Raw genomic sequence first — 27874 nt, forward strand, 5'->3', positions numbered from 1 at the left:
CCACCGCTGATATAGCACTTACACTAATTCATGGGATGTTGGAAGTTTTTTAAAAACCAACTTCTGAAGATCTGCATTGATGAGACACCATGTCGAAGCACTAAATCTAAATGTTCTTCTGTCAGGCGGTTACCCAGCATTGGTGTCGCCCCTTTCCGCCTTTTAAATGAAGAGATGCAATATTGTTTAGAAGGTGATTATATCAGCTATTAGAGTCGAAATCAATTTGATTTTCATTTAAGAAAATTTTTATAAGTTTTGTGGTTCAGCGCTTGAATGTTATAAATGTACAATACCAAACACATCATCACACGGTTCTGATTCTACATCTTGCTACAGAGGTTCCGTTTGACTTGACAATTTTTATAGTAATTCTTGCTGCCAGTTCGCTAGGACATCCAGCCATACTTCTGGAGGTATCAGTAGTCACTCCCACTCGCAAAGAAGAGAAACATCCACCTTGATGTCTGAAACTTCTTTGAATAGGTCTTTGACACCCCTTGTTAGCAGCTATCTCTTCTGAAATGTTAAAACTGCTTTTCGTATCCCGGATAAGTACCAAGAGTTGGGCGGTACAAGAAATGTGGGCGGCCATTGTAGACAGTTCCAACTTTGATGCTCTATCTCTTAGTTTTTAAATTGAGATTTCTAATTATCATGTGAAAAACAATGGCGACTTTAACTGCATTCTTATTAAATCACACATTTCTTCCATCAGTGAACCCCCCCCCCCCTTTTTTTAATCATTCGCAGTCGAAAAAAAAAAGGCTTCATTTCACTACTTAAAATGTGAGCAACTCTAGAGCACGCCCTTACCGCCAACTCATTTTCCCGTCCCTTCTTGGTAAATATTCTCGTCAATCCTCTACAGATACTTAGCAACCTTTCCTTTGTCGCTCAAATGCTCAAACTAAGAATGCCGCCGTATTTGTTTATGTTTTTCATTTCATAATGCAGTTTCTTCTTATCTTATATAATACAGACGTTACTTCAAAAAAGAAGATGATTACGTCCTACGCGTCATGCATTTAGTCATGCATATTAACCAATGACTTAAATTCTGCCAAGTCACTGGTTTTCCTGGCTAGCTCAGGCAACCCATTCCATGCTCTAATAGCACTAGGGAAGAAGGAGTATTTGTACAAATTTGTCCTAGCATATGGGACGAGGAATGTGCCTTTATCTTTGTGTCTTTCAGAGTATTTTATTAAATTTTGTTTTTGTATTTGAAGATTATTGTTCAGCGTTTTATGTATAATGCTACTTTACTTTTGAGCCTTCTGTCCTGAAAGCTTTTTTAAATTTAGTGATTTTACTAAAGGTGTTACTCTAGATTCTAGTGAGATGTGAATATTCGTTTGTTAACATTACATTCTATAGAAACAGTCACAAACAACTCCATCAAAATCAAACACAAAAAAACTCCACTTTTACTGGTAAATTTTTGCATTCAGAGTCTTCTTTTCGTTTCTTCAAATCTCACATTAAAAACCAATATTAAAATAGTACGCCCACATTTCGATGCATGAACAAGATGTTATGGACACGGACAGCTCAAAATAAAATATCCGTCAAATCATTTCGCTGAATTTTTTTTTCTTACAAAAAAAATTGCAGTCTTCAGCTCGGTTAATGTAAGGACATTTCGTTCGGTTCGGTTCGTACCCATCAGTTCAGTCATAAGTGAGGTTCGGGTTCGATTCGGGTTCGTTTCCAATCTCTAATCTCTATTTGTTTATTTTTAGTTTATAGGTTTAAGGTGTATTTTAAAGCTGGGATTAATAGTAATAACAGACACAATAAAGTATTTACTACAAAGATAGGAAGTTAATAATTTGTGGTTAAGAGTTTAGGAGAAGCCACTGGCGGATCCAGGGGGGGGGCGGTAGGGGCGATCGCCCCCCCCACTCGGCCGACCCCCCCCTTCGGGGGGGGGGGGCGGACGAACTTTAGTATAGGATTCACACAATTTGTATACGAATTTATTACTTATGTTAAAAATATATACTAATTATTTATATTTCAACCTATTTTTAGATTATTTCGCCCCCCCCTCTAGTATGTTGGCCGATTTGGTGGGGTCGGGAGGGGGCGATGGTATCAATCCCGCCCCCCCCCCCTTAACTTTCGAGTGGGGGGGGCGGTCCAATCTATTGGTAGAAATCACAGCCTGCTAACAAAATCAATTAAATATCTATATCCTTGTAACTTGTTATTGATATTTTAACCAATCTTTATATTATGTCGTTCCCTGTTTGCCGATTGGTGGGGCGAGGGGACGAATACCTCTTCTGCCCTTCCCACCTAAACCCTTTGAGTGGGGGGGGGGCGGTCCGTTTTTATTGAGAAATCATAGTTTGTGAACAAAATTAGTTGAATTAATATATAAATTTTATATTATGTCGCTCCCTTTCTGGTATTTTGGCCGATTCGGTGGGGTGAGGGGGGGGATTGCAAGTACTGCCCTCCCCACTCTAGCCCTCTGAGTGCTGGGGGGGGGGGGCGGTCCTATTTTTGTGGAGAATCATAGTTTGTGAATAAAATTCGTTGAATATCTATATAATAAAAACTACGTATTGATATGTGATCCATTGTAAATATGTCGTACCACACTCTAATCTCAAATTGTATCATTAGAAAATTTAAATGAAAAAGGGTTGTACCAGGTGGGAGGGGCGATACATGCAATCGCATTTCCCCCATCGGACAAATCAATACTTTTTCTTTTTGTATTATAGTTAAGAAATTACAAAATTAAAAAAATCTGTCACTAATATAATTTATATATACTATAAATTAAATTCTTATATCGAGTCGCCCCATTCCTATTCTTTAATGCCAAATGCAATCTTTAGAAGAAATTAGTAAAGGAGCGAGGATTAATCGTTTTCACTCTACCGCCATTCCCATTTCCAGACAGAGTTTTTGTAATTTCACATGAAGTTATCATAAGTATTTTAAGAAAGACTTTGCATTGGAAAAGTTAGAATTCAAACGAAATTTTTCACTATAAGAGTCATGATTGAGATGAGTTCTAGACTCAAATAACGTTTTCATAGTCGCCTTTTCCCAACCTTTACTCAATCTGATATTTTTCTAGCTAAATAAATTTGAGACTATAACTCACATATTATGCTAGAGTGTTCTTGAATACTATTTATCGAATAAGTTTTTTTTCGGCGGCGATCCTCAAAGCAAAAATCTAAATACGTGGGGTATCCTATCTTTTCAAGGAACAAATCGGTTTTATTTGCAATGTATTATGGGTCTATAAATTCAAATTAGAATATTTTTCAAGTACAACATTATTCGAAAGGTCGTTTTTTAATAGTATGAATAATGAGCTTCAGGTCAGGAGAATGCGTTTCTGCAGTGAAGAATGCAAGAAAACGCTTTTGGCGTCAGGGCTTCGCCCCGAACTCCATTTATGAGTAATGAGTTGTAGATGTCAGGAGAATACGTTTCTGCAGAGAAGAATGCAAGAAAACGCTTTTGGCGTCGGGGCTTCGCCCCGAACTTCATTTATGGGTAATTAGTTGTAGATGTCAGGAGAATGCGTTTCTGCAGTGAAAAAAGCAAGAAAACGCTTTTGGCGTCGGGGCTTCGCCCCGAACTACATTGTGAAGAATGAGCTGTACTTGTCAGGAGAATGCGTATCTGCAGTCAAAAAGCAAGAAAACGCTTATGGCGTCGGGGCTTCGCCCCGAACTCCATTGATGAATAATGAGCTGTACTTGTCAGGAGAATGCGTTTCTGCAGTGAAAAAAGCAAGAAAACGCTTATGGCGTCGGGGCTTCGCCCCGAACTTCACCAGAGAACCTTATAGCGCTGCCCCAGTTGTTTTTGGTTTTCGCCGAAGGTTGAGAAATGCTGCTTTTTTTATTCTCATATTTATATATATATATATATATATATATATATATATATATATATATATATATATATATATATATACATATATATATATATATACATATGTGTGTGCGTGTGTGTGTGCGTGTGTGTGTGCGCGCGCGCGCGCTGTATGCACGTTTATGCGTAGGGTTAGGGTTTACTGGGCGTTAGGGTTAGGGTTTGGAAAAAAATCGCCCCCCCCCACTCCAAAGTTCTGGATCCGCTAGTGGGAGAAGCATCATGTGTAACTTAGCACAAAGATATTTGCTGAAAATACACCATCTATAAAATGCTTATGTTCCTATGGCGTGCGTCTCAAGTAGCCTCTGACGTGTGACTAACGTGTGTAACTCATCTCCTTACTGAAAGGAGAAAGGGCACACTGCGAGCATCTGGCACCTAAACCAGTAAGCTTCGGGCCGGGTATGCTCGTTAAATTCGGCTTGCTAGCCACTTGGAGAAGGAAAACGGAATCCGAACGTGTGCTGCTCTGCGGATATTCCCAAACATGGAAAGGACTTCGGGAATGAGCCCTTAACTCTTTCTCTCCGTAATTATTTTCCACGTTTCGATGGGATTATTCATTTTGTTCATTTGTGTTCCACTACCCTGTTATGATTAAACTTCAATAATTTTTGTGTATGTAATCAGGAAATGTTATAGTATGTATATAATTATAGACGAATGCATGCTCTGTTTATGTAACACAAATTAAAGTTTATAAAACCAAAATTTAAGTCAATGTAATGGGATCAAATCAACGTTGGTATCGTCAGTTAGGAGAGAAAGATAAAAAAAAAAAAGAAGCTCGCGACTAAGGGACGGACTGGCTTTATTCAGGGACGGACTGGCTTTATTCGCTTTCGGGCAAATGTCCAGTGGTCAGGGACAGATGGGGGCGGTAGGGATGCCTCCAAACAGGCCACTTTGTCAAACAAGTTCGTACCTAAAGGATTTTATATATTCCTCCCTCGTTTTGATGACGTTTTGATTGAAATATACGTTCTACTAGAATTTAATTTGGACACATAATAATAATAATCTTTATGATCCGCGAGGCAATTTGTTTTACAAATTGCGCATTACAAAAAATCAATACATGATTAAAGCAAACATTTGTACAATAGCACGCAAGATATCCATCCATATACAGTTTCTTTTTAACATTACATGCGAAGTTTACAACAGTAAGTTACATAGTGTTCAACGATTCAAGCCAAAGGAACAAAAGGTTTTGTTTCTATTTGTTTTTGTGATCGGTTATTTCTATCTTCCGTGTGATGGTAAAATGTTAAAATCATGAAGATATTTTATGCTTAAAATCTTTGCAGCTTTCTTAGCCATGTTTTTCTCAAATAGGTGGCCAAGTGCGTTTTCTTTGTTGCCCATAGCAGCATTTACACATGTATAAGGTGTCAGCAACTAGTTTGTTAGTGTTAACTGTTCATGTCGCTCCATTTTCAAGTGTTACATTCTACTCTTTTAGTCATTTCAACTCATTTAAAAATCATGTAATAAAGTTTTTTATTCGGACTAACTAAGATTGTGATGTACTATAGCTATTTATTTTAGGAAAACCGTCCCTGCTGGTGGCTTTAAGCAGCACGCTGGACATAGTGCTTCACCCTGGCAGAGCTTGGAACACATCTAATCCAAACGGTATCGACAAATGCTTATTTGGACACATCTGCGTGGATTTATGTGGACACACCAGCTGCGTGAACTGGTGTGGACACGTCAGCTGCGTGGATTTATGTGGACACACCAGCTGCGTGGATTTATGTGGACACGTCAGCTGCGTGGATTTATGTGGACACCAGCTGCGTGGATTTATGTGGACACACCAGCTGCGTGGATTTATGTGGACACGTCAGCTGCGTGGATTTATGTGGACACACCAGCTGCGTGGATATATGTGGACACACCAGCAACGTGGAGAGTGGGAGAACTGCTGTGAGAGCAATACCGTTCCGACTAGTGCTGAGACTTTTTATCTCCTTCCTATGCGATGACCAATAGCCGCGCGGGACTGACGGAAGCCATATACAATTTAATTATGTTTACAGAAACTTAAATTATTAGTTTAAAATGAAAACAAAAATTCTAAATTCGGAGCAAAGAGACATTTTGCAGCACTGTTTGCAAGCCGTACGCGGATGAATGTATACCCGGTGATGGCAAGGGAGGTAAACTGCACCACCTTGGTAAACACCCACCATGCACAACTGCCATAGTAATGTCCCTTTCATTGCGTTTACAAATAATAATAATAAAAATAATACACCAACACCTGGCTTTGACACATAACTTGATTAAGAAGGATACTCCTTTTTATTACAAATATTCTCCAGAAGAGGTTCGAGTCAACAGCTAACTTTTTTAACTATGATAGACCCTCTTTTGACTGAAAACTAGATTTTAATCGTCCTAATCGAACTGAAATTAACAAAAATAGAAAACCCGCTACCATCATCGATATCGCCATACCATCGTCTCATAATATACGAAAAACTGAAATTGAAAAAAATAAAGAGAGTATGGGAACCTAGGCTTGGAGATGAAGCCGATATGGAAGTTGTCTAAAATAATATATCCTGTTATATCAACCGAGGAGATAATGACAACCGACCTCACAGATACTTTCAAGGCCATTAACATCCCTAGGAAGATTCTCGTTGCCTGTCAGGGGGCGATACCGTTGCACATCTGCCACATCACCAGAAAAGGTCTCAGTGCACACTGTTAAAAGGGACACATTATGACAATGATGGATATATTTCATGAAAATGCAGTCATGTTTAGGAGACACTTTCACTCAAGAGAAAAACACAATTACCTACATACATCGTCTTAAGTATATTATCATTTTCAAAACTAGATCTTAAGACAAAGATCAAGTCTAAGACTGCTTTATGGATCCTTATGGAAATTTGTTGTGATTACAAGGACTCTTTTTCTCATGCACAGACAAACACAACAGAAACATACACATAAATAGAACAGACAACATCAAGAGTTCATTCAGTGACTACACACATCCATCTTGGAAAACTATTTGCAAACACACACACAAAATGACATTTTTTTAAAAAGCAATAGCATCGCGGGTAGAAATGGATTAGGTTAATTCCCTTTTTACACTTAAAACTTTTACATTCATTGCGATGTTGGGTCCTTTCGTCTAGTATGTCACAGAGCTATACCTGGTCCTAACTTAAGTCACTGATTAACATGCATGACTAGATTGACACGTGAAATGCGTTGGGCGTAATTTTCTCTTTTGAAGTAACATCTGTAACTTAAAAGATAAATGGTCACCAAACATTTAAACAAAAAGTAGAAGTTCTGGTTAGGAATTTTGTTTAGTTGAGCAGTCTAAAATATGTTTTGTACGAAAAGCGCATAACCCAGGAGGAAAGTTTTTTTTTTTTTTTTTTTAACAACGCAAGAAGTATGCAATATTGACAAAAGATAATCTGTTCAAAGAATAAAGTTGAAAAGGAATTTGATTAGACAAAAGCATGCTCAAAAGAATATCTTAGCAGCTAGTTTCATATCTTGATAAATGTCGGTATTGAAATCTTACTAATATTTATATTAAAGGTTGTGTTACCATCTAGGCATCTATTAAGTACCCGGGTCGTTACCCTCTACTTAAGTACTCAGGTCGATACCATCCAATTAAATAATAAAGGTCATTACCCTCTAATTAAGTACTCAGGTTGTTACCCTCTAATTAAGTACCCAGGTCATTACAATCTTAAGTATACATGGGTTATGCAGCTATTGGGTTTCTGGTGATGATTCTGTACATTATGAACCAATGAGGATGATTCTGAACAACCTTTTGGAATATAAAAAATTGTGGAATTTTTAAAGAAAAAATGTTCTTGGGGTATTACTTTCAATAAAATATGTATACTGTGTTTACTTTGCTTGTATTGCTAGTCCCCTAGAAATAGAATTAATTAAGTTATGAGAAATTGCATCAACACTTGTGATGGAATTTGAAGAAAGATGGAGTGAATTTTCAAAAAAAGAAAATTTGTATCAGAATGTCTTTAAAATGTATATTGCTGTTAAAAAATTGGTGACATTGTAAATGTTTTAAAATACAACTTAAATCGAAAACAAAGGGTTGCCTGTATGTGTGGTATATCTTTCAGCATTTACATATTACAAAGCGAACACAAAGGGAGAATGACTGACTTTTTTTTTATTGCTGCGTAATTTGACGCCAACTCAGACTGCACAAGATCTGGCTGCATAATGGTATAATCTGGCTACATCAAGGTTTGTGAATAGAATAGAATAGCTAAATTGTCATACAAATTTATACTAGTGAAGGAAGAATGTAGAAACTTGAGCAATGCTTTTCAGATTTATTCCTAGCTCAGTTTTTGGGCCTAATCCTGATCTAATCCTGTCAATGTATGCATTCGTTTTGCTGGGATGAGTGCGTGGACAATACTTCAGAACATGCAATTTCAACTCAAGCTGATTTAGAAGTTTAAAACTACACTTACCCTATACATTTTAAAACTAGATAACTACTCTTTAGCTTCGTGCTAAGACAAAAGTCCCGGAAAGAATGAGAGGTGAAATCATTTTGAAGACAATGGGAGGTAATGGATTTTTTTTAAAATGTATTTTCGGCAGCTTCAGCAGTAAGCACAATAAAATAAATTTTCAAACAACTTTTTAATTTTTTTTGATAGTATATTGTGATTGAACGTGTACACACTTATGTCTTTGGTTGGGTCACTCGTGCTAATACATCACCCTTTGTTAGCACATTTGAATATTATTATCTATACTTTGTAACACATTAAAATAATAGCCGAATCGCAACTGTCTAGAATTACATCTCAAGAGTATACAGATCTACGTCATACGTTTTCGCTGGTGCTATGTTGATATGTGGCAGCGATTTGACTGAGAATATTTTGGCCGCGAGTATTTTGTATAGTCTTAACAATAGCGAGAATCCAACCCATCTTCATAAATACTTTTATCGAGGAAAGAAAAAATATAAACATTTTATAATTCTTTTTATTTACCTTCTGGAAAATAAAGTTAAATGTTTATAACGGACTCAGTTTTAAAATTATAGATCCCTTTTTTTTTTCAGCTATATCTGCCATTTTGTAAACTGCACCATATTTCTTAACCCATTTTCGTGGAGTACTTTTTATAAGACCTAACTAGAAAGTAAAGATGCAATTACAGCTTACAGGGACAATGAACTAGCAGGCCTTTTTATAAAGTATCCGACATTCAGAATGTTACCGGAGCGATCTTTAAAATGATTAAAAGTGTGTGTGTGTGTGCGTGTGCGTGCGTGCGTGATTTACCTTAATCTGAACACATATACCAAAACTGTAAGTTTATGTTTGGAGAGTTTAACACTTTCTCTCCTAACCAACGATACCATTGTTGATTTGACCTCATTAAATTAAATTCATGTTTAATTTTATAAACTTTTTTTGAGTTATATAAAAAGAGCATGCATTCCCTTTAATTCTAGACCAAATAAAAATATTTTCTGATAACAAACAACAAAGCTATTGAAGCCCAATCATAACAGGGTAGTGAAATAGTAATGGGCAAAATGAAGAATTCCTTCGAAATGTGGGAAAATAATTACGGAGAGAAAGAGTTAAGGGGCAGTTTCATTGTCTAACGATTTTTTTGGAAGGCTTGAGCAAAATTTGTAAGAATATTTATATTGGTTATTTAAATAAAGCAGGCCAGAGCCCTCCTTGACCTGTAGCGCCACTGGGATGGATGGATTTATATTAGAAGTAGACAACAACAACAAAAAAAAAGGATAATTCGATATTATTATCTTCTGCACACACACACACACACACAAAATAATGAAAACCCTTGTTTATCTTTATAAACACTCAGGTTTCAGCTCGGTAATACATATTTCTCTATACACCCGATTGGCCAAGCTCACTGTAGGGAGAAGCAGTAGGACAGGATGGAAGTAATTGGATGCAATGTGCACAATTTTTTGTGGAGGCAATGTGCACCTTTTTGTGGAGGCAATGTGCACCTTTTTGTGGAGGCAATGTGCACCTTTTTGTGGAGGCAATGTGCACCTTTTTGTGGAGGCAATGTGCACCTTTTTTTGTGGAGGCAATGTGCACCTTTTTTTGTGGAGGCAATGTGCACCTTTTTGTGGAGGCAATATGCACCTTTTTTATGGAGGCAATGTTTGCCTTTTTTATTTTGGAGACAATGTGCACCTTTTGTTTGGAGCCAATCTGCACATTTTTTTGTGGAGGCCCATGCTCTTTCAGATGCTTGAATGGAATGCACTTAATGTTAGTCGCTATTGCTACAATATTATTGTGTATTATTAAATCATTTCAAACTGCATCGGGTACATGACGTTTGTTTGGACACAGGTGAGGGAGGAACTGATGTGTGTGGGGAAAATTCTTGCGACCATACCTAATGTTAGGTGAAAGCCGAAATGAGACTAAACATAGCCCGAAGGAGGCCAACACAATCATGTCATATTTAAAAGAACGCACATATAAGAGTTGAAGCTGGGTGCTGAAACAAATGGGATACATACATATATATATTAAACATGAATGAACAGCAGCAAAAGGGGCCAAGTTTTTAAGAGAGAAAGTAGTGAATCGAAAATCAGGTGTTGCCGTTTCCAGGGTCACTGGTTCGAGCCTCGGTCCCTTATTTTCGTAGCATTTTAATTCACTACTTTCTCTCTTGGAAACTTGGTCCCTGGTGCTGTTATTCATTTATGTTTAATTTTAATATAAGTATGTATCATATTTAAAAGAAAGACCAACTAGTACGTCTTATATTATTCACCTTTTTACAAAGCTTTGATATCTACTCATTCTGTCTGTCTGGTCAAAATGTGTAAATATTTCTCCCACACCCCCAATTTCGAATCAATCGGAAATTTTAAATTTCGCACAATTATTTCTTGTACCTGAAAATACAAGAATTAATTTAAAAAATTAGCCAATTAACTATGTTTTGTATCTCGAACAAGGGGAGGAAATTGTACTTGACTGATGTTTTGGTGTAGGTTGAATTAGGCCCCTTTATACTTGTAGGTCGCCGCTTTAATGTTTGAATCTAACTATAAAAGCGATTTTCATAAGCAATTATTGGCAAAGTGGTTAGTGTATTGGCTTGAGGAGGCTATTTCCATCGGGCTCGAATTCAGGTCTTTCACCTTTATTATTATTTTTTTAATAAATGCATTTAACAAGCGATCACCCAGATACCCCCTGCTCCTTTCCAGCTGGTCCAAACAAGTGGAAATTGCGCTAAACAAAAACAATTGATAAAAATATTTCTTATCGCGCGGTTTTATTCTTGTTAGTCTAGAACTAATACAAATTTAATTACATGACTGATCCAAACTAATTGATATAACTACGCATAATATAACTTAATATAAGCTTTGTGATCAGCTTTCCAATCTGACATTTAAAATGAACTTGGTACTGAAGCCAAGAAAAAGATGCCGGTTATCAATCTGGGTTTAAAACAAAAAGTTACTAGGACACATGAAAAAAATATTTTTCGCAACACTAGCTTAAACTGTCATCAGTGCTTGGTCACACTCAGATAGCACTTAACCAGCTAGTGTCATGCTTGAATGCAGGCCAACCTAGTTTCAGGTATGACTATCTGTCGTTGCTGAGCAGTCAAGTGTGCAATAAATGGTCTTGAATTCCCTGCAGTTAGAGCTCGTGCAACTGGTGATTGGATACTTCTTAACCAATCGAAAGTAGCCACATCTCTGCCTGTTTCACTTGATTGCACTACACCTCAATTATCTTATAACTTATGGACTTTCCTTTAACCCTTAAAACGCGTGTGGTAGTTCAGCCTCTAAACTTCAGAATTGTAATTCCATTTTGTATGCACTCATTGTAAAACAGTTCAGCACTTTAAGGGTTAAAAGAAAAGGCAACTACGTGATTTATTGCAAAGATAGATTATTTAAAAAAATAAATGCTACATTAGAATCCATTATAGATAATATACATATCTTAAATTTAACGAAAAGTTTAAATTAAAATTTAAGCATCGAGAAAACAATGGATGATTATTCATGTAATCTTATATATAAAGCAAAGTGTAAGGAGTATGTATAATTCAAATAGAAATCCAAACCGTCTGACCAATCTTAAAAAAATTTGACATGAACTTTCTTATATCACAACTCAGACGTTAGTGAATGTTAAATGTCCCTCCCACAACCGGAAAACCCTAAAAAAAAAAAAAAAAAATTACCGGTATCTTTTACAAAAGTAAAATCGTGTAAACCTATTTTCCCACAATTATTCTATTTTAACTATGAATATTTTGGGCTTTAAACGGGTAAACCCCAATGTCAGACTTTCGTAAGAACATTAACTGTTAAGGTAACATCTCGCCATGTTTTGACATAGATCTAAATTCAATGCACTAGATCAGTGATAAACTAAGGCCCGCGGGCCACGGGTCATATCAGGCTAGTTAACTACAACTTATTTAAAAATTGAAATTTAGTAAAAAAAACAAAAACAAAAACAACAACAAACAAACAAACAAAAAATCCCGACATTTTGTTGCATTAAGCCTTTTGAGAAATGGAACTCTTAAAGGTTCGCAGTGGGGAGCCCCAGTGAATGGAACACGCGAAGAGATATCAACTTTTCAGTGTGTAGTCTTTGCTAAAGTTTTAGGTTTTAATTTAGGGGTTGTATCCTTTGGAAACATTTAGGTACCGGTAATACTTTCTCACAGCGTTAAGCATCTAACCCAAGCATATGAGCACTATATTATGTTATGATTTAAATCTTTTAGTCTATCAGATGACAATTACTAAATTGGTAAACAAGGGTGGTGCTAAAGGCTTAACAAGAAACAAGTTTCCTTTTTCCGAAAAATTCAAGTATAAAAAAAAAATAAAAAAAAAAATAATAAGAGCCACTATTATCTCCACCTCCATGTTTGTACTTTAAAAGTTGCATATCTATGACAATTTATGCCCATTGTAAGCACAGTGTAAATAGAAACTGCAGACAACGAAACTACAAGTCTTTGATTATTCCCACTACCCATTAAAAAAAAAAAATACCGTACTTAAATTGTTAGAATTAACACAAACATGAGTAGAATGATATCGGATAATAGGTACCCGGCTAGATTTGTTGTTTTTTTATACATACTTTTTTTTTTTTAACCAGCTTAAGTTTTGGTACTGGTTATTGATTTAGGCCTAGATCTTTTTTTTTTCTTTCTAAGACTTATTTATTAGAGGTGTGTATTCATCGGTTGTGAAAAAAAAAAGTTCTTTCCGGAATTGCCAGACTTTTTAAAGAGGCGCATTGAGCTCAAACGTGCCAGTTGGCAACAATCAGACGACTGTGGTGTAGTCCCCAAGAAATACTGTCAGATCTAGAACCAAGAACAATTTTGTTCAATCTGGTAGAGAGGGGAAGGGGGCTTGACGACCGGAGCTAAAAAGTTCAACGGAGGGTTTCAAATTCGGGAACACACACACACAAAAGGAGTAGGGGGGAGGCTCAAGATTGGACAAAAGGTGGTATTCCCCCCCCCCTTTAATCCAAGCATTCCTCTACGCTTAGGACACTTCGAAATCTTCCAAGCGTGGCCATGTCTCACGGTTATAAACTCTCTCCACTGGTTCCCAGGCCCACAGAAAAACAGTAATGGTAACATTTTAAGTCGATCCACTAACATACTTCAAATGAAAAATTGTTAATTTTAAGGGAGCTTATAATCTAGCAATACGTTAATACTAGTTTACCTCCCTTTTTAAATAATTTATAACAGGGGAAGGGGGTTGGTAATATTTTACAAATATGCGTGTATGTATAAATATTTTTTTTTTTTTCCTTTGTAGGAAGATGTGTAGTGTAATAACGGGTGAATTCATATTGACGAAACAGAAAGGTCATGACCCCCTTAAAGCTCAAGGACGGGGTCGACATTGTAAAGGAAGTGTCTAAGGTCTTAGAAACACTTCTGCCGTGACCGAGTCGAAATAAACCCGTTCAAAGTGTGTGTGTGTGTGTATGTGTGAATGGGATAGCAGTGTAGCAACGCCTACTTTATGGATTGCGCTACTAAAATTACTGAAATATAAAACAAAAGGGGCCAAAATGTGTATCTGTTGCTAAAGCTTTTGCTTACCTCCCTTTCGAGGTGTTCATCTTTTTTTATTGAGCAGGCTAGTTTGGACCAAGCTTATATATCAACATGTTTTACACGTTCGTTCTCCCATCTCCAATTCTCGGATGAAGATGAAACTTTGCACAATTATTCTTTGTAGATAACTTTGCACAATTATTCTTTGTAGATAACTTTGCACAATTATTCTTTGTAGATAACTTTGCACAATTATTCTTTGTGGATAAATTTGCACAATTATTCTTTGTGGATAACTTTGCACAATTATTCTTTGTAGATAACTTTGCACAATTATTCTTTGTAGATAACTTTGCACAATTATTCTTTGTAGATAACTTTGCACAATTATTCTTTGTAGATAACTTTGCACAATTATTCTTTGTAGATAACTTTGCACAATTATTCTTTGTAGATAACTTGCACAATTATTCTTTGTAGATAACTTGCACAATTATTCTTTGTAGATAATACATGAATCAATATAAAAAAAAAATGAACCAATTAGTGGCAGCGAAACCTGGCAATAATCACGTTCAACGAACAATATGTATATACATGTATACGTGAGTTTTTTTTTTTCACATTTAACTGATCAATTATGCAATTAGCATCATGATGGAGAAGTACCGGTATATCAAAACAAAGGAAAGATGCGCCTTTTCTTTCAGTTTGGTCACGAATATAAATAAACAAGTCTTTCACGACTTGCATCTTAATTTTCAGTGAGAGAAATGTTCTCAAAGAGCGCCCCCCACACCCAAACATTGATAGAAATCAGTGGCGTAGCTATGGTGGGGGGAGAATTTAAAAATCGCCCTGGGCCCCCACTAGAGGAGGGCCCACAAAAGAGTGTTCGAATTTTTTTTTTACATTAAATATTAATTATTACACCATTATCTTATGTAATGATGTTGAATGTCAATGTGTGTGTGTGGGGGGGGGGAGGGGTAAAGAAGTTAAGCCCCCCCCTCCAGGGCCCCCAAAATGATGTCGAATTCCTAGCTACGTGACTGATAGAAATATCAACCCAACCCAAATGAGACATTTGTTCTATAAATTCCAGTTTTTCATCGCCTAACTGAATACTCTTGTCTGCATCATTCAGTAGCTTGTAGCGACCCCTGTATAGATCATTGTCTGAATGTAGCAGCACCAAGACTTAAGACTTAAGTCCAAATCCAGCAGTAGCTTGCACCTGTTCCCGCTCCCAGTGATTCTTTAGTTCATACACCCGGACCCTCAGGTAAACAAGACGCGCTGGGGGGCAGGCAACCGTGGCGTCTCGGATCAATAAACCAGATGTCCCCAGTAAGATTTGGAGAGGGTTAGGAGACCCGGTCATAACCAGGACAAGTCACAACACATACAAAAGTGGCTTCAAGCTTTTTTTTTTAAATGGTGTTAATCCAAACATGCAATGTATATAACTAACGATAGTATAACCCCCAAGTTTTGATACTTTTATAGTGTAATTATGCATGAACATGATAACCATATCTAAAATATATGCAATTTTTCTTTAAATAATTATTGTTTAACACTTGAACACAGTCTCCATACACAGAAATAAACTGTTACTCATATTCAAGAACCTTATTCTATGGCCTACAGGTAACGAGGGTGTCGTGTGGAGCACAGCGACCAACCGCCATTACCTTACGTACGTTCATCACGCACCCCATAGAACTGGGTGGACTCAAGGGTGTCCAGAAATTCACCTAATCCAAAATCGTGGATTTTTCAGGGAATCGAACCAACTTTGCTCCAAAACCATGCGCCTCACTCAGTCGCCACAACCCTTAGGTTGGCTTTAGATTTACGAACAGAAATGTTCTTAAACTAGAACTGTGAGGCTGTGGATTCAAGCATGGCTAGATCTATGTGACAACCCGTGCCACGTGTGACGTGACAACCCTATCACCCCTCCCCCCATACACACTCGACATTTCTGTAACACTAGACAGAATATTTATTGCTGAAAACACACAGCTCGGATATCTATACAAAATATGGATTTAGTTGAAACCTCTTTTTTTTTTTTGGAACCATTAACAGTCAATTCAAGCGACAAATGGCGGAGAGGAATGTTGCTCCTCCCCCGCCCTAATTGTAATTTTCCAAGTTATTAAAAAAAAAATCCAGATGACGTCCATATCTATGAGCCCCCCCCCCCCTATTTTTTTTTACCCCCTCCCCGTTTCATCAACCATACAACCATCTCTGCCCCATCAGAAACACAAAGATATATTTTTTTTTTAATTTAATCTACAGTTATTCTATAAACGAATACAGACATGTCAATATCCCTTAAAAGAAGGTGACATAAAAAATTGAATGGCTTCCCTTGAACGCTTCAACCGTTTTAAAGCAACATCTCCATTCCATTAAACATTCAATAAAACGTTAAATTTTGTTAAAAACCGGCAGAGTTTACATATTTCCTTTCTTGTTATGTGTAAATAGGGAAAAAAACAACTTGCCTAACGGGTTTGAAATTAAGCGGGTCGAAAATTTTAGGCAGACGTAAACTAAAAAAAAAAAAAATTGGAGGGAAAGAAAAAAAAGGCAAAGGTTCTAGATGTTTGCTGTCACTGCTTGTGCAAACTTAGATAAGAAAGAATCGATTTGAAAATAGGTCTTGGGAACGACGATTCTAGATATTTATATTGAGGTGTTCTTTATGGATCATAGGTCTTGTAAGGGGCCGTAGTCGGGGAATAGATTGATAGCCTACCACGTGATTTGGTGACACGGATTTCGTCAAGAGTTAAACTTAAGTGTTAAAGGAGAATGTCAAGAAAAAAAAAAATCAGTGCCGGATTTCAGTAAGTGGAGGCCCTGCTTCTCTTAATGGAATTTTTTTTAAAGATTTAATTTATTGTGTTTATAAATCTGTATTAACTTAAATCTAATGGGATGCTAAAGCTTTACGCTAAAGCAAGACAGAACGAGAGCAAGACAGAACGAGAGAGTAAGACAGAACGAGAGAGTAAGACAGAACGAGAGAGTAAGACAGAACGAGAGAGTAAGACAGAACGAGAGAGTAAGACAGAACGAGAGAGTAAGACAGAACGAGAGAGTAAGACAGAACGAGAGCAAGACAGAACGAGAGCAAGACAGAACGAGAGCAAGACAGAACGAGAGCAAGACAGAACGAGAGCAAGACAGAAAGACAGTAAGACAGAACGAGAGAGTAAGACAGAACGAGAGAGTAAGACAGAACGAGAGAGACAGACAGAACGAGAGAGACAGACAGAACGAGAGAGTAAGACAGAACGAGAGCAAGACAGAACGAGAGCAAGACAGAACGAGAGAGAGAACGAGAGAGTAAGACAGAACGAGAGTAAGACAGAACGAGAGAGTAAGACAGAACGAGAGAGTAAGACAGAACGAGAGAGTAAGACAGAACGAGAGTAAGACAGAACGACAGCAAGACAGAAAGACAGCAAGAAAGAAAGACAGTAAGACAGAAAGAGAGGGAAGCCGTCTCAACACAGTCGAAAGAACCTGATAGAAACCAACTGTAGTACCAGCAGCAATAAGCTGAGCGGACATTTTCTCTCTGAAAACCATAAAGTATTCCCTTTCAGACCTTGCGATGTATGGGGCAGATAATAGAAAAGTCGTCTGTTTCTATGGCTCCTGGCTAACGAAGGAGTCACGTACGACTTCACAACCCACCTGCTTTATGTTCCCCAAACAAATTTCAAGGTACACAAAAATCCCTTAATTCAAAATCTCCTCAAAATCTCCTCAAAATCTCCTCAAAATCTCCTCAAAATCTCAAAATCTCCTCAAAATCTCCTGTCTTCACCGGGATTTTAATCCGAGACCCCGCATTTTCACACTCGGCCACCACGCCCTCGAAAAATAAACATTTTAAACCAAATTGAGCGATAATTCCATAGGTCTTCGGAACTTTCACGTTTTAAATGTGAATAAAATATGACAAAGTGAAATTTAGACTGTCAGTTTTTGAAACTTAGGCCTGACCCGATTGACAAATATTAACGTACCAGTAGTTATAAGAAGGACAATAATGCAATGACACTACTGAAATACAAAGACAATACTTCATAACCAAACCTACAGACAACCGTGGTGTATTTTTTTTTTAACTACCAAGATCGAGACGACTTCACACTCGAAGTATTCATAAAATACAAAACCTACCCAAAAACAGATATACCGGGGACCAGGGGGGAGTAATTCAATGCCTACCAATTTCAAACTCCACTGGATTTACGTCTGAACTAGTCATTGTAACCGCAGTAAAGAAAGACGAGAAGCGTTGTGTCTTTCACGCGGAGATCATGCATTTTAAAACAGGGAGAAGAAGAAGAAAAAAACTATTTCAAAAGATCAAATTTGGGGAGGGACGTACTTGTATCCCCAACCCACCCCTTCTTTAAATAGAGCTTTCTGATTACCAAAGGTAGCTTTGTGTATTCTATAGGTAAGACCTGGTCCTTGAAGTTTTGCATTCAGCTCAATAGCCATATGCAATGCATAATACCGGCTGGCTACATCTATCATACTCATAGAATGTGTGTTTAGGAACCAGGGTTACAGTTAAGATTGTATCGACAGCGTGTCATGTAGGTTAACTTGTGATCATTGTCTATACTACCAAAACTTTAAAATTGTCCTTATTGCTATTAGTATTGAAACCCATACCTCGGTCCACTGTTTCTTCCTACATAAAGGGCTGGTTTGTTTTTCATGTTTCAGATATTTAATAAGAGCAGGGGTTCTCAACCTGTGCGTCGCGACCCCCTTGGGGGTCGATTGACGATTTGCCAGGGGTCGCCAAAGACCATCGAAAAAGTTTATTGATTTTGTCTATTCCTCTGTTAGTGTGTGTGTGCGGGGGGGGGGTGTGTCGCGGCAGAGTGGTGGATTGTAAAAAGGGGTCGCCGAGCTTAAAAGGTTGAGAACCGCTGAATTAGAGTGTTACATCCGCAGGGTCCCGGGGGGGGGGAGTATTTTGGGTGACAGGGTTTTAAACCCGTACCATCGAGACGTTGAACCAGAGCGCACACGACCAAGCAGCCATCCTGAATACGTGTTTCAGATACGGCCTTAGATAATTGAAGGCCTTAGGCAAAGTGAATTTGGTGCGTTTCCCCCCCCCCCCAGATGAAATAGTAAAATAAAATAAACAGCGAAAAAATAAAATGACGCAATTTAAAGCCTAGTGACTCCAACAATAACATTGGGCACCAAGTTTTGCTTCTCTAAAAAAAAAATGTTACGAGTCCTGTGCGAGGCCCCTGTCAATTGGAGGCCCTAGGCGGCTGCCTAGTTTGCCTATGCCTACAGGCCTCGCACATATTGCGAGCCACTGCATACACACTTCAGCACCGAGGATTATTTGCTGGTCTCAATGAATGTTGGGTCAACACGAATCTTTCAGACGATGGGCCCCTAGTCGTTGGCCCTGCAATGTGGCTATGAACGTTATATAGGCCAGTTGTTATGACACGATTAGGAATTAGTTATTTGTTTCGGAAATAGGGGAAAAGTTTTTACTTAGCGACGATGACGTGATGTTTTTTAAAAAGTAAGAACGAAATACAAGTGGACACAAACAAGACGCTTTCTTAACAAGTTAGCAATAAGGAGCATGTTATAGACGGCTAGAAGTAGGTGACATTCGACAGTTCCCTTCATGATTATTAAACATGTTTGATGTTCAACACCAGAGTCGACTACCTCTATTGATTGTTCGGCCTTTCGCCGGTGTTATCTGTTCCAGCATTTACGTTCAGTGTTAACTCCATTTGGAAGCGCTTAACACTATATAAATATAAATTAACATACAAGTCTTTGAATTGCAAGCATGGCAAGTTGGACTATTTACGTATTAATGTTAGGTAGCCTACATTTTTGGATTACCAGTAAGTCATTTAGTTTGAGATGTGGGTACAACACTTTTACGAACTAATAATAGTTGTGGGCATTCGACTAAAGATGTCGGCCTGGGCCGCATGGCTAGCGCCTACGAATGTCACGATGGCCCTGAATTAGAGAGTTGGCCGCTGTCAACCCTTGCCCGTGTGCAGTAGGTTTTAGATAGGGCGTAAACTTCATGTCTGAAAGAGCTGAAAGTGTACAAGTCAAAATGTGTAACTTCGAACCTACACTCGTATCTAGGTAAACCTGGTCAAGGTACCGTACTGAAAACCCAAAATTTTGTAATATTTTTAGTAAGAGCAATAGGCGTAACCCTAATACTATACGTGCCTTGTAATCGTACAAGGATTCAAACGCGCCTCTTGCACCGTCTCTAATTAACGTGGCTTGGTGGCTGAGAGGTTAAGCGATTGGCTTCCGAACCGAGAGGCTTCGGGCTCAAATCTCGGTAAAGTTAGGACTATCCTTGGTCCAACTAACTAATGGGCACCTGACTTTAAATGTGTGAAGGTAAAGCGGGCGGTCGTTTTGCTGGCCACACGACACCCTCGTTAACCGTCGGACATCGAAACAGATGACATCTGCCCTATAGATCGCGTTGCCTGAAAGGGGTACTTTTTTTTTTATAGTAATAGGCGTAACCCTAATACGTTGTATACAATGATTCAAACGCGCCATTTGCTTCAAGCACATCTCGTATAAACGTAGCATAAAACATCTATTCACATATGAAATAATGTACCCAATACATGTACGGTGGGTCTAGTGCAAGAACTATCAGGACCAACCTGTCTACGCTAGGAGTAATAAAAGAATAAAATGATATATCTGTTGACGCACTCAAGGGACTCACTATATTGCACATTACAATTGTGTGTGCAGCAAGGACATTGATACGGGTACCGCCCTGGGAAACCGTAGGAGGATAGAGCTAGAGGAGTAGAGAGAGGGACAGGTTCTAGGACTTGGCGCAGTAAATGTGGACACTTATCCTTAGTACTGAGAACCGGAACAAGTGGTTTTAATTTATGACTTTTTATGGTGTTTAAATAAGAACGGGTTGGGAATGTCCCCTACCAGTGAAATGTGACCGCGCAGGGAGGTAAATGACGCTCGATATCTTAAGGGAAGCAACTCAACGAATGTAAAAAAAAATGGGGGATCACTCCTTTGGATTTCTCCCCCGTTTTTTTTTTTAAAGCATTGAGCCGGTATTGTACTCTGATGCTCAAACGATTTAGTTCAATGAAACTAAGGCCGGTGGACCATGTCCTGCCCGTGACACGGTGCGATCCGGCCTCTTGAAACTTCTGCCCACAGTACATAATGCAGCAGCAGAGTATCGATTCTGTTTGCGATTATGCATCTATGACCGTGACAAGTATCAAGTGTATTTTCAGGATTGAAGTTTTGCTATCATTAGTAAAAAATAAATAAATAAATAAACCAATCTCAATCGTTGCTGCTGAAAAGTTAAAATTTGCACCCTCAGAAACGATATAAGCATGGTGTCAGAAGTGTAACAACACTGTCTGCATCGACAAGTTATTATGGATTCACCTGACAGATGACAACGATTGGACGAATGGGTCCAACTGTAGTCAATAAACATTTTACATCTTGTTAATGGTATTCTTATAGCAGACGGCGCACAATTTTATTTTTAGTGCGTCATAAAATGTTGGGAAATACGGGTAACAATGACATGAAAAAAAAATATGGGGCGGGGGTGGGGTTGACCCGAAGACGTCAGGTGACCTGACACAGTCACCCATCTTATTGTGCGCCTGTGTGTAGTCTACAATTAGATCGAGATCTACCTGCTTTCTTTGGGCTTGATGTAAACATAATCTTAGATAGTAAAGATAACGCTGTTTCGTTTTGGAGGGGAGGCAATCCTCGTACAGCATTGCAAACAACGAACTATTTTATTTTTTGTGTGGTTAAGAAAGAATGTCACAAAATTCTAGGAGGTAATTAAAAACTATGAAAAACTTAAGTGTTACAAGCTGGCTTTGAAGTATACAGGTCTACAGTGGGAATTAGCCAACTTAAACCCGTTATGAAATTGGGTTTTTAGATGGTAGAAAAGCATCTGCATAATTATGTAAACTAAAAGTTACATATGCATAGGAAGACCCATAAACATACCAAATTACATATTGAACTAAATGGCGGCTTGGTCGTGTAGTTTGCCTTCTAGACTTGTCTCGATGGCCCTGGATTAGAACTCCGCCAGCCGTCATCACCCCCACCCCTCCCCATCACCCGTCTACGGGAGGCCTGGGATAGGATGAAATAAGCTACATTGTAAAACAAACAGCGCTTCTGAAATAGAGAAAAAATGACAAGGTCATAAAATAAGATTTCTTCAAATTAGCTAGAAGACTGCTACATACTCACCCCCCCCCCCCCAACCCACCCACCCATCACTTCCCAGAAAAACCTTGGCCCTTGACTATGACATTGCCAACACTAGAAATGTCTCTAAATTACATTTGATGCTATAAAATAGAAATTTGATTTAAAAAAAAAAAAAAGGAAAACAACTCTCTCGTCCTCAGTACGTGGTGGCCGAGAGGCTAAACGTTTTGTCTTGAAACCCATGGGTCTAAAGTTCAAATCCTGGCCTGGCCACATGACAACCTCGTTAACCGACAGCCATAGAAGCAGATGAGCTTAACATCATCTGGCACCTTTCGATCTGAAGGCCTGAAAGAGGTACCCTTTACTTTCTTTAACCCCTCTTGTCCTCGCCATAGTCAATGAAGAAGCAAGTAACATACACTAAAGGAAACACAGGTGTCGTGTTTTCTATTATCTCTGGGAAAAAAACAACAACAACCACCTCAAAAGTCATTAACATGATTGATGACCGCAGGATTTATTGTTTGCTGATTGAAATTCCTAAAATATAGAAGGCATTTTAGTTACAACAAGAATGTGTTCAGTTGGTCTTAGCACTGCATACAAGAAATTATTGTAAACCACCTCTTTAGCATGATAGGAGTTAATAATTTAGTTCAACTGTGTTTCCATACTTTTTACTTTCCCCTATTAATTAGTACATGTTTTTTCAAAAAAAGGTAAGGAGTTGTGCGTGCGTCATTTAATGTCTATACACACTGAAAAGGAAAAGATTTAAATTAAACATATTAAATATGTATTATATATATTATATTAAATATTATATTAAATTATATCAAATGTTTCGTGCTTGATTTACAAGAGAATTATCGCGCTCACTGGAGATTTTCATAATGTGGAGGCAAACCCACAAATAGCCATTTTCTTGGTGTATCCGGTTGATTAAATTTGCTTTATTGAGCCCCTTAAGTTGTGTTTACTTTTTTTTTTAAGGCACTGATAGAGCAGATTATAGTTATAGTAGGTAAGCTGAGTGGGACAATCTTATTTTTTTGACCAGTTAAATTATCTTATCTTATTACTGTGAATTATCTATAGTGTGAGAACTCTGTACTAAGGCGTAAAAGAAAAATATATGTACTACAGGAGAAAACAAAATAATTTTAATAGTTGCACATCTTCATGATTTGATTTGTTCTATCTTTAAAAAAATACAAAAATAATTACAAAACACAGTGCAGTTATAAACTGCGAAATACTTGCCATCTGTGCTCCATTTTCGCCTGGGGCCTCATTGCTGATCTTGAGCTGCTTGCTGTACATAAGACAAAATGCCATTCAAAGATGTTATCATGCATTCTATTTGCTTTTCACGTTCAACAGAGCTGTTTTTTTTTGTGTGTGTTTTTAAATTGACACCTAGATGCTAGTCCCCACCATTATGGATGAGTGTGGATCTAGTCATGATTACAAGGGACATGCACCAGACCAACAGCCATCCACAAAATGTGGACTTTTTTTAAAATTGGTATGCATTTTGTTATGAGATTTGGTACTTTTTTTTTGTGCGTGACTTAATGTTTCCTCCACGTTCCTGAACTAGACTAGCTTACTAAAGAAAGATAATCTTATGGTATGATCTAATGTCATTGAATTACCGCTCTTAGTAGAGAATGTGTAATTGGTTAAATTGTTCTTTTAAAAAGCAAAAATATGAAATACACTGTTAGGTTGTTAAACTTTGTTTCACAGACCGATAGGCAGCTAGACGAGAGCACAAATTGGGTTGGTGAGTGTGCCAGGCGTCACTTGAAGGCGCACAAGACTCACTACCGAACGGAAGTTGTGACATGCTCGTAATTCTCTGGAAGTCCAACTTGGCAACTTTGTCAATCTAAGCACTAGCGCTACATTTCAATCTCTTAACTGGCTAATAGAAGCAAACTTTTTTGGAAACTTAGCACACAGAAAAAAAAATATTGCCAGGAATTTTTTCATCTTTGTTTTATTTTATTTATTATTTTATAAAAATATTTCCACTTTGAACGATTAGGTCAGATAAAAAAAAAAAGTATAGTTCTCGATTAAATATTTAAAATTACAATACTTGCATACATCGGAATATAAATCAATTACGATACTCGCAGTGCTCATTGGAGTGTTAAGTACGATACTAGCAGTGCTGTAATAAGTATTAATCAAGTACGATACTCAATGTTCATTCAAATATTAAGTACGATACTCGCAGTGTTCATTTAAGTATTAACCAAGTACGATACTCGCTGCGTTCATTTAAGTATTAATCAAGTACGATACACTAGTGTTCATGAAAGAATAAAGTACGATACTCGCAGTGTTCATCGAAGTCTTAAGATACTTGCAGTGCTAATTTAAGTATTAATCAAGTGCAAGTTACATCAGTGTTTAAAAAAATGCTTAATGTACCGGTACTTAATATTTCTTGAAGCTAGCAAACAATGATGTTTATATTTTCTGAATAAATTTGTGAAGTATAATCCAAATAGGAAATCATTTTCTCCGATAGTGTTATGCAGGAGGTCGTACACTCAAAACGTGTTTGAAGTGTGCTCCTTAAAGATCTACTAGCGTGCTGAATGTCCCCGTAGTGCGCACTGCATAGCATGTTGACCTACACGTGTGCGTCTGTGTCGTGGGGAAATGCATATTGGGAGCACACGTGGTGGTGTGCTGTCAACTGTTTCCATTGTCACACGTGCTTCCATGTGCTGTCACTACACGCGATCGTCTTGACACTATCCGCGTCACCTCTCCCCCCCCTTTTTATCTCGCTGTGAATCTATCAGGGGACACTAGCTTCTATGTTGTCCTCCATTTTATTTCTTCAACTTAAAAATTGGGCGATATCTTGAAGCACCACCCACGACACGCACACGACTGACGCTAAGGCACTACGTAGTGTGTCCAGACTTTAATACGCCTCTATCGCAAGTGTTCTATCAAGTTGGTATGCAAATTTTCAAAACCGGTTTTCAAACATCGCTTTCAGCTTCGCTGAACTCATTCATTCCCAAGAGGGTGGAAAGGAAAATGGATTCCCTCCCCTTAATCCAAAACTTAAATAGAATATCCATGAATTCTACAGTACGTCTGCCTTCACTTAAAGCTACGATATTGCACGTGCAAATAATAAATTGCTCTCTTTAAGCAGGCGTTATTTGGTATATAGACAAACCTGTAAGCTAAAACTTAAACAGTTACGTACAACACTACTGAATGTTAATTTCATTTGATAATACAGAATATATTTTTTAAGCCTAAACATCCTCTTTCTGTATTCCGTATTTTGGACCTTTTTTTTATTATTGACGATGCAGCCTTATATTGGTGTGCTGACCGGAAGCGATCTTAAGTTTAATACTAAAATTAATAAATGAAACATCGGTGTAACTCGCCATGTTGCCTAAATAGTAGTAAACATTATTTAAATATACCCTAGGGCTAACGTAACAAAGGCTTCATTGATAAAAAAATGCGAACACACACGGGCGGTAACGCACCTCAGAATCCAGTTAAGTGGAAATGGGGGGGACACGAAAATAAAAGGGGGGTGGGGTAGGGGAGGTTGCGAGACGTAAGACGACTTCAAAGGTCCCAACATTAATTCCCATGCTCTTAGTGATAGAGCCGGAGAGAAACGGAATTCATTAACCTGGGGCTTAGCCAGGTGTTGGTAGATCCACTCGTACACACGTACCTTATAGCACACGGACGTTAAAACACAAGCACAACGGTAGAGGTCGAACACTGAATGGCTATAATTAACCGTCTGTCGCAAGAACCGGAATTAGTAGAGCATTACAATGGACTTTTCTTTTTTTAACAAAAAGCCTACATGCAAATATTTCGTAGAGAATCTATTGTTAATTTTGAAACAAGCCTATGTAATGGACATTTAATTCTGTTAAATTGTGAATAGCTGCTGAATTATGTTCCCTATAATAAACGAATCCGAAGATTTATGCTCCCTATAACTATAAATAGGCCTATAAATGGATAAAAAATTTTTTTAATCTGTTGAACCTGTAAATTTTAAATGATCTGGTTTATCTAATCAGTATGAAATGACGTCACGACGCGGGGTAGAGTGACCCCGTAATAGGCTTTTCAACCTTTGAACTCCTACCTTTGCTGAACCGGCCGTCAAGAAATAAAGCGTCGAAAGTAACTTGAAGTTTGAAAGTAATAATACATCAGAATCTAGGACTAGATTGTTAAAACAATTACGTAGAAACTAAAAATAAGACCACTTTATATTTCCCTTATAAACTGAATTTAAAAAATAAGATCTTTTACAAAAAAAATCATAGTTCTAGAATGGGTAGACTCAAAAGAAAGCTATAAGTGTAAACAGTTTCCATTCACGTTCTCAGTGTGAAGAAAGCACACACAGCACTGACTAGTAAAACAACATTAAGACCTTTTAAGTCGAGATTGTTTACCTGGAATTTACAAATCGAAGAGAAAACTACTAAAAATAACTTACACATGTTCATAAACACCTTTAAAACAGGAACATAGCTTGACAACTAAGAAACTATTCGACTACATTTCAAACCTGATTCAACTCGAGAAACTTAGCTTGCCGCCATGCATCAAATTTAACACAAGTAGCAATGCAAATTTGATGCGATTAAAAAAACAAAAAAAAACCCAGCATCAAAAAAGAAAAAAAAAGTAAGACCTAGACACATTTCGTCTGCTTGAAAAGTTTTGAAATCAACGGAAGAGCTCCCAGACATAACGACACTGTATCAACAGAAAAGACTTGGCCCTAGTAATATAGCATCATCAACGAAAGATGCTTAACATTTTAAGGCCTAGTAACAAAACGGTGCGGTTGGTTTACGCGTGTGATTGACATCACGGACATTCATTTTTCCTCCCGATAGCTATCTAAGTATTTTATCACTTCTGAAATCTCGAGTTTTAACCAGACGTGCTGTTCAACACTTGTTCAACGAAATGAAACCTCTAGTAGAAGAGCTTACTAAACAAAAAAAAACAACTTAAATTCACTATTTTCAGTAGAAAGTTATATACGATAATTTTACAATAAAATGCACAACTCAACATAATCTAGTTCTTAACAGCCTGACAACAAACACTTGTGTCGGGGAAAATACGAAAATTTAAATCTAGAAACTTAGTTTTTTGTAATGTGTAAGCCACACCAGTTCCATGTATAAAAAAAATGGCGCCGAAAAACAAACCCTTCTGTTTCCTGAATACTGTCCTAATCGCCTTGAACGCGTCCTGAAACTTGATGGTCACCAAATGTGAAAAAGTAAATCAAACATGTCTACACGTTTAATACTAAGTAAACATTTCATACGAACTTGCAGAGCTGTTATATTTTCGTTCCCTAAATTCAGGCGCGAAAGCAGACGACAACTTGAAGAATGCCGGTTGTTAAAACGTCTTGTAAGTATGGAGCTAAGAGAGGAAAAAAAAAAAA

This window comes from Biomphalaria glabrata, chromosome 17 (assembly GCF_947242115.1).
Source record: "Biomphalaria glabrata chromosome 17, xgBioGlab47.1, whole genome shotgun sequence".
In the NCBI taxonomy this organism is placed as follows: Eukaryota; Metazoa; Mollusca; class Gastropoda; family Planorbidae; genus Biomphalaria; species Biomphalaria glabrata.